This window comes from Ursus americanus, chromosome 4 (genome assembly GCF_024610735.1).
Source record: "Ursus americanus isolate L20-20 chromosome 4, mUrsAme1.1.p, whole genome shotgun sequence".
NCBI classification, from domain to species: Eukaryota; Metazoa; Chordata; class Mammalia; order Carnivora; family Ursidae; genus Ursus; species Ursus americanus.
In genome coordinates, this window is record NC_142130.1 from 76,731,524 (window position 1) to 76,740,341 (window position 8,818).

Sequence of the window (8,818 nt, forward strand, 5' to 3'; positions counted from 1 at the left end):
CCTTAAATACTGCCCTTTGTGGTATTCATTTAAGTATTTATTTCCTTTAAAAGAAATTAACTTGATCTTTGAGAGATAGCTCTATAAAACTATTTTTACGTTTTATTTTGTGGTATTTTTTACATTTATTTTTTAATCTGGGGAATAAAATTCAATTGGAAAATATCAGTGAGTAAAGAAGAAATAAAAGCAGAAAAAAATCAGATTTCTGAATTTCATTATCTAACATTAGAAAAATACAGGGGATGTCTAACCATTTTCTTAATAATTTTGAAGATATTTTTAATATTTTAAATCATATTATAAGGACTTTGCCCATTATATACCATATGTTGTCTTAAAACATGATGATATTACTGCTTTTATTTCAATTCTTATTTTGCACAACATATAAATTACACCCTTGAATAGTCAAAATGATGTTATTATACTAAATTATTTAGAAATAATTTTTAAATAATTAAATGTTATATATATGCTGTATTAATTTTTATAGACAAAGTTGGGTTTTGCACAAAATGTATAATGTTAGTGAATTAGAAAAATATCTTATTATGAAAAATACAATGATAGTCTCAAGAAAAGAAGTATAGTAACAGCAATTCAAACATTTTACTTTATGTTTCACAGTAATTTTTACAATATAATGACTTCAAGCTTCTCTTTCAAGTATTTTGTAATAAATTGTTTGCATGGAAAACATTTTCTTTATTCTTGCTGTTCCTAATTGATATTTCCATGGCTTGGTTGAGTCTAATATAAACACAAAAATATTTACCTTGATCTTTCCTTACTCATACTTATGTTACCCTAAGCTAGAATTTGTCAGTGTTGTTGGTCAGAGACAACTAGGTGAACTCCAATAAAATTGTCTGCCTACCACATGGTAAGAGAACCTTTTAGCCATAAATATAATCACCAAATATTTAAAAATATAGTATTCAGTTTCTCTTGCATGAAGTCTGCAAAGTCTAAGTTCTAACAAAGGAAAAGTGATGGAAACTTCTAGGAATGCTCACTGAAAGAAAGTTCAAATGAAGACTTTATGCTTTCTTCCTCTTCCTGGAGCTATGGACATCTTTGATGAGGAATGAAGTGTTGAGCTCAAAGGAACCTCAGTCTCCAAGGACGTCATGAATTAAGACACTTTATCATCATTAGGCTTCCTAAGTCTTGACAATTATGAGGGAAAATAACTCTATCTTGTTGAAGTCACATATTCTGCATATGTGCAATTAAGAAAGAACCTAACATTAACTGCTATATATTTGTAGTAATACACACTCTGTTTAAAGTTTACTGCATAATACAAGTACATTGTTACATCTAACAAGTATCATCATAAAATTTCCATTTTATACAAATGAATGTAGCACTTACAACACAATAATGCCTCTTAGCTGAAACGATTTTGGCTGATACTGAATAATGGATACTAGTTATTTTTGTTAACAAAAAGCTGTTTTGATAACAGATTTCCTCTTTAGATAGACCCAGGGTACTTCACCATCCTACCTAAACTCTTGTAAACTGTATTAAGACATTGTAAATTACTCCTTCTGGAGAGTACTACCTGTTTCTTTTTTTTTTTTTTTAAAGATTTTATTTATTTATTCGACAGAGATAGAGACAGCCAGCGAGAGAGGGAACACAAGCAGGGGGAGTGGGAGAGGAAGAAGCAGGCTCATAGCGGAAGAGCCTGATGTGGGGCTTGATCCCAGATCGCCGGGATCACGCCCTGAGCCGAAGGCAGACGCTTAACCGCTGTGCCACCGAGGCGCCCCTATTTCTTATCAGATACTTGACTAGCACACTTTGATAATCTCTATGCCAGGAACAAATGGAATACTAATAGTGGCATCATTCACCCTAAGCTCATCGCTGCTGTTGGCATAGAATGGAGTACAGGTGGATGCAAAGAGTGAAAGATAAAGTATTGTGACAATTATTAACACTACATGATTTAGCTTCTTTTTAACTTTCCTACAAGACGTAAAAGGGAGTAAGTATAAAGGTCTTCAATACCAAACTTAAGAATACATATGAAAAATTAGAAAACTTGGTACTTGCAGTTATAGACCCAATCAAGAGACTTAATTTCAGGAGCTCAGAGTTGAAAGCCCATTACATACACAGTTCAAGATAAGTGCACAGTAGGGAGAGTAGAATACTAAGATAGTTGATGGACACATTGGGCAGACCCAGATAAGGGTGATCATTCTGATCTCCAAAATAACTCAGTGTTCCTTATCTTGGAAACAGCTCACCCTCTCTGTCTTCAAGAACTGGTCTTTCCCTTCATAAATTCCTTCCAATGACTTCACTGGGAAAGTTTCTTCATGAAGAGTTGCTTATTGTACTGGAAATTCACAACCATAACTTCTCATCCTGGGTCCAGCTTTTAAAAATTGGAATCCAGCATAGCCCCAACAGAAAAAGTACAAGACGTGGTCTGGGACAAAGTAGACTACACACACTAAAAGAATGGCAATTCATATCAGCAGGAGTTGAGAGGCAACATATAGGGGAGTGGGCTGAAAGGTGTTTGACCAAAGAGGACAAAATATGAAACTAGTGAGGACAAATGTATTTATGTAGATACACCAACTCAGGATTAGGGATTGGTTTAAGCACCTGGGAATTGTGTTGGTTAGGTTAGTTAATTACATCCTGGACTCAGATGTGACCTTCAGTCAATGAGAGAGAAATTGAAGAATATCCCTAGAGTATTGAAGAGGAAGAATTCCAAGGACTCAGGGAGAATAGTGGTCTGTTAGGAGTAATTTGTAGATAGCTGTGTGCCCTTTTCCCCATCCACCTCAATTTTTAGACTGTGGCCCATGTATACTTCATCCATGGTGGCAAATATAGAAGCTATTCATGGGCACTTGAACATGGATTTTCCCCTTTGTAGGAATGATCTATTTACTGTCCCTGCTAAGTGCCTAACCTACCAACATTCAACCCCAATAGAGCATTTTTCCTCAGAGGTAATAGACAGTTACTTGCAAGCAAGTTACCTATATTGGACTATTTAATCATGGAGGGGGCAAAAGTTTGTTCTTAAGTGTTTAGATATATTCTGAATCTTAGATTTTCCTTCCTATCTGTAGTGCTTCTGCCATTATCACTGTTGTTGGTCTGACAGAACACCTTATCCATCAACATATAATCCCATAGAATATCTCCATTTACCTATGGTAAAAAGTAGTATAACAATGGGATCACATGCACAGGATTCATTAGCTGAACCCATGATTAGAAAAAGCAGGCTTAATAGAAAAAAAAAAAAGAAAAGAAAAAAGAAAAACAGGTGTAATAGAATAATGGGATGATATGCTAAAGACTTAGTTATAAGACCCATGTCTAATAGGTTAGATCTGATGACATCTACTCCTTATCTGGACTACAGGGATCCAAGAATCAGGCAGAAGACAGGGATGTGGACCCTGTCAGTATTACAAGAGATTAGCTGCTGAAGATACTTTGTCTTCCAAATCCTGATGGAAGTTGTGGTGCTCAATGGACAAATATTTCCTCCTAGAAATGAGTCTTATCTCCAGTGGTTTAGAGACTCACTCCTCACATACTTACCAATATTTTTGACATCTCATACCACTAAACCAACAGGAAGAAAAAAGGGTCATTGTACTTACTGGCCAAGGTGAATAATTCTAAGTATGAACTGGAATGCTGCTACAATATGGGAGTAAATAGGACCCCGAGGAATTCACTGGTGTTCTTAATATCCTTTGCTCAATAGATGTGGCCAATGGAAAATCACTTCTATTAAGATGGTACAGAATTAGACCCAGATAATTCAGAAAAAATAAACCAAACAGTTTTAGGTCACTCTTCCCCCAGGAAATAACCATTTTTTTCAGGTTTCCAGCAAAGTATAAAAAGAACACGGAACAAATCACTGACAAAAAGAATAAATAAATAACAACAAAACTATAGTTATATTAAGTCAGGATAAGCCACAGATGTGTGGCTCTGGGGAGTAGAAGAGTTAAAAACACCAGCTATGTTTTAAGTTAATTAGTTTTATTTTATTGCATCTTAAGTTAATTTTTGTTCCTCTCTTTTCCCAACCAATCTTTGCCCAAAGATTCAGAAGTAGTCAAGAACCTGAAAAAATTAAGTCAACTCCGCAAGGATAAGTAAGCTATGGTACTTTGTGTATCTTATTTTGGAAAGGTGCACTTTTTTTACCTTAAGAAAGGAGATTATCTATCTATCTATCTATCTATCTATCTATCTATCTATCATCTATCTGTCTATCTATCATCTATCTATCAATATATCACTCACACATATAGACACATTTATTTATATATAATACATTTTTATAATACATATTTGTATTTACAGATATTCATAAAGCACAAATATATATGTGTGTGTATATATACACATATATATATTCCATATATATTTATATTTTAATTCAAGTTTAAGCCTAAAGTCTAGAAGAAAAACAATAGAATGGGGGCTCAAGGTATCTAATTTCCTTTCTTCACCATGAACTATTTTATAAAATGCTCTCTTTATAACACTTTAGGTAAACAGTAGAAGACTAAGAGAGATTTTAAACACCAGACTAAAAATATATATACTAATGATATTTTACTAAAATAAAATAAAACAAAATAATATTTGTTCATCAATTTTTTCTTAAGTTTGAGTTGAATAATGTTTTCACCTAAATGTTAGCTCTGAATTTTCAATATTTATTTGTAGCGTATTGTGTTAAGAAAGCTTCTGATATCACAACCAGACTCATCATCAAAATACGAAAAAAAAAATCAATGTCAGTCATAGGCTATGAAGGAAGCAAGAGTACATTTTTCCAGGTATTTATGATTCCTGTTTTTGAGTTTATTGTTATTATTTATAGTTATATTATATGATATTTTTAACACCAAACTGATGCTAAATATAAATAATGTACAACCAGATCTGAGTATACTTTTATTACCTCAAATAGTGGTAAATTCTGATTAAAGTTAACACCTTAATAATAATAATTGTATGCAGTACATTTAGGATGTAATAAGTAAATTGGAATTTTGAACTTTCAAATGGATTAATAAATAAGACAAAATTTTCTTAAGGTTCAGGTCCCATTGTTCAGGTAGCATATTTATAATACAATTATATTTTAAAAGTTGCTATGGTCAGACCATAATTTATGGTGATAGTACTGATGGTTATGTAAATATACAAGAAAAGATATTTCTAGATATTTTACTTGCTAACCTCAATGATTTATATATATTTTTTGCTTTCTAAATGGTTTGAACAACTTTCAAATAAACTATGTTAAAATACAACAGGTGGTTAAAGGGTAATAAATAAATGAATAAATGAATAAATAAATAAATAAATAAATAAATAAATAAATAAATAAACAAACAAAAAATCTTCATCAATGAGGCCAGAAGTTGCAATTGAAACCTAAGCATTATTTCTTATCAGTTAAGAGTCAGAGGGAAATTTTCAATGAGTATTTATATTGAGTATATATTCTCAGTTTACTAATGTACTTTTCACAAAATGAATATATGTTAGTTTCCCAATATTTAATATATACAAATATTGACATCTATAAATAGATACATATATACGTATATCATATATATTATACATATATAAATACATACATATATAAATACACACACACACACACTTACACACATGAAGTGGTTGTTTTCAGCTTTCATCTGTTTCAAGCAGTGCTGCTACAAATACTGAGAATGGAATTACGGAATACTTAATCTAGTAGAGGAAGCCAAAGGGTTTTCCAAGCCATTTTTACTGACTTGTACGACCATCACTAGTATATAAGAGTTCTAGTTACTTCACATCTTGGACAACACATGCTCTTGTCAGTCTTTTTCATTTTATCTGTTCTAGTGGTTCTGAAATGTAATTGTGTCTCACAAGTTCCTACAGACTCATGTATAAACGGATTCATTTTGTAAGAGTTTCTTCCAGTGTTTTTTTACGTGCTTCAAGCTGTTGTGTTATTTATCTGCTATGAGTTAAATTGTGTTCCACAAAAATTCATATGAAGTCCTAATCCCTAGTACCTAAGAATGTATTCTTGTTTGGAAATAAGGTTCTTACATATATAATTAGGTAAGCTGAGGTCCTGCTGGCTTAGGGTGTACCTTAACCTATTATGCCTGAGCCTTGTAAAAAGGTAAACATTTGGACACAGATGAATGCACACACGGGGAGACTGCCAAGTGAAGATGAAGACAGAGATCAATTTGATACAGCAGAAGCCAAGGAACAAACATTAAAGACAGCTAGCAAACCAGCAGAATCTGGAGAAGAAACAGGGGACAGATTTCTCCCTCACAGCCCTCAGAAGAAACCAATACTGCTGACACCTTGATCTAAGCTGTCTAGCTTCCAGAACTGTGAGATAATGTATTTCTCAGTTTATGGTATTTTGTTTCTACAGCTCAAGTGGACGAATACACTGTATCTTACTTATTGATTTATAAGAATGCTGCATATATGCTGGTTATGAGTTCTTTGTCAGTAATAAGGACCGTAAATTAGTCTGTGACTTGCCTATTCATTGTCTTAATGGTATCTTTTGATGAGTAAAGTTTGTTTAAATTAATGTTGGTCAAATTATCCTTTTTGTCTTAATGTCCTGTTTAAAATAGATTTGCTTACCAGGGTGCCTGAGTGGCTCAGATGGTCAAGCATCTGACTTTGGCTCAGGTCATGATCCCATGGTCATGGGATGGAGCCGTACGCTGGGTTCCCTGCCCAGCAGGGAGCCTGCTTCTCCCTCTCCCTCTGCTGTTCCCCCTGCTTGTGCTCTCTCATTCTGTCAAATAAATAAATAAAATCTAAAAAAAAAAAAAAATTTTGCTTACCTCACTTATCACGAAGATCATAAATACCAAGACATATTTTCTTCTAGATAGTATTGTTATATATTTCATATTTAAGTGTACAATATATCTGGAATTAATTTTTGTGAATGCAGTGATGCAATTAGGTATGTGTTATCCAGGTTATTAAAGTGATTTTATTTACTTAACATCTCTCATTCAGAATACTTTTCTACTACGTTTCATTCATAGGGTTGAAAACACCGAATAAACGCATTTGTTGAAGGTGACTTAAAGTATTTTAAAAGCAATCTTTTGCTAATGGTTAATGAACTGTCTTACGGATGAATACTATTCCTTAAAAGATCTGTGAAATAATTTACACTTGATTGTTATAAAATAGTTACATGGGGTTGCATTTGTCATTTTTATTTGGCAAAGTCATTCAGTTCGAAAATCAACAAACATTTATTAGGTGCTTTCTGTTTGCCACGTACTTTAAACAAATTATTTTCATGTAGTACTCAGAAATGTTAAAATGTGTTCTTTTAATACTAAAAATTTTTTAATATATATCGAGTTTTATATTTTTAAGTGACCAAATCTGATTTAAAAAAAAACAACAACAGGTTTACTAAAACAGGAGCAAAAGACAACATAGGAGATACGTTATACATCCAAAGCATGACGCTCCTCATCAGCCCCTAAGCCCCACAGCCCTGACAGAACGCAGGGACCGAGAACTCAATCTACATACACACTTTAGGTTTTGTTTATACTTGGGCTGCGCACGCAACCCATACAGCCGCACTTCCGGCCCAGCGTCCTCTGTTTCTGCTGGGCGCCGCACGGGGCAGCACGTACTTGGTACTTGACCACGTAGGCAAAGGAAGACTTTGAACCCACCTGTAACGCACTGGTTAGGCAGGGCGCGGCGCGAGTCCGTGGTGCGGGTTGGCCGGCTGGAGCCCCCGAACCTGTGGAGAGCTGAACTCCGCTCAGGCCGTGGTGCGGCTCCCTCTGGGGCCATGTCTTGGTAAGCCCAGAGTTTGGGGTCGGCTACTGAGTGGGTCTCATGCTTTCTGGTTTTCTTTTATTTCCTCCACGAGTTAAGGAAATAAGTCGCAAAACATCTTGTCTTTAGAGTGCAACGCTAAACTTCGGGCTTCCAGTTGTGAAGTCTCTCTACTGGCCGGGGTGGGGCCCTTCTCCGGCACCAAGCTAAGGAGGTGAGGACGGTGAGACCGACCAGGCGGTGTTCCACGTGTCTGCGTGGAAATCTGTGATGGAAAGACATAGCTCGTATTGCACTTGAACCTTCCATCGGGTGTCGTATAAATTCTAGGAGGTTTAGAAAGATATTCTCTGGAAAGAATTAGTTGTCTACGGTAATAGCCACCTTCATGAGGAGTCAATCATCACAAGGCCTCGGGCCGCATAAGTGCCATCAAAGAGTATGGGAACGTGGCGAGCTGGGACACGTGTAAGGCACCGGGTCTCTTAATTCGATGGCAGTCCTGCTTCAGTCTGTGGGTCGCTGTTGTTGCTTGTCTCTCCTGGTTGTGGCTTGTGGGCCGCTGCCTTGCTCAGGTTCCAGGTAATGGGGGAAGGAGCTGGGTGCTCGAGACTGGAGCGGGTACGCGAGACTGTAGCCGGTGCACGAGAGGCGGGCTGCACCTGCACCAGCCCCCACCAGCCCACAGCCGCCTCAGTTCCGCAGCCTCAAGATTCATGTTTTTGCAAGTGGCTATCCAATTGGCCCACTCCCAAAAGCAAATTATTCCCCACTTCACTGCGTGTTAACTTTTTAATGACTGATTATTGGGTACTTTATTGTATTCCCTTGTTTGTCTATTTCTGAACTAATACTATATTTATTATATATTTATAATTCATCTTTACATCTGGGAGTAAAGGTTCTTCCCCTTTTTTATACTTCTGCAAGATTGCACAAGCTC

At 35.6% G+C, this 8,818-nt stretch overlaps 1 pseudogene; it reads right to left on the reverse strand.

Moving 5' to 3' along the window:
* Positions 1 to 7,858: 7,858 nt before the first annotated feature.
* LOC123784398 (ubiquitin-conjugating enzyme E2 J2 pseudogene) lies at positions 7,859 to 8,593 on the reverse strand (annotated as a pseudogene).
* Positions 8,594 to 8,818: the final 225 nt, after the last annotated feature.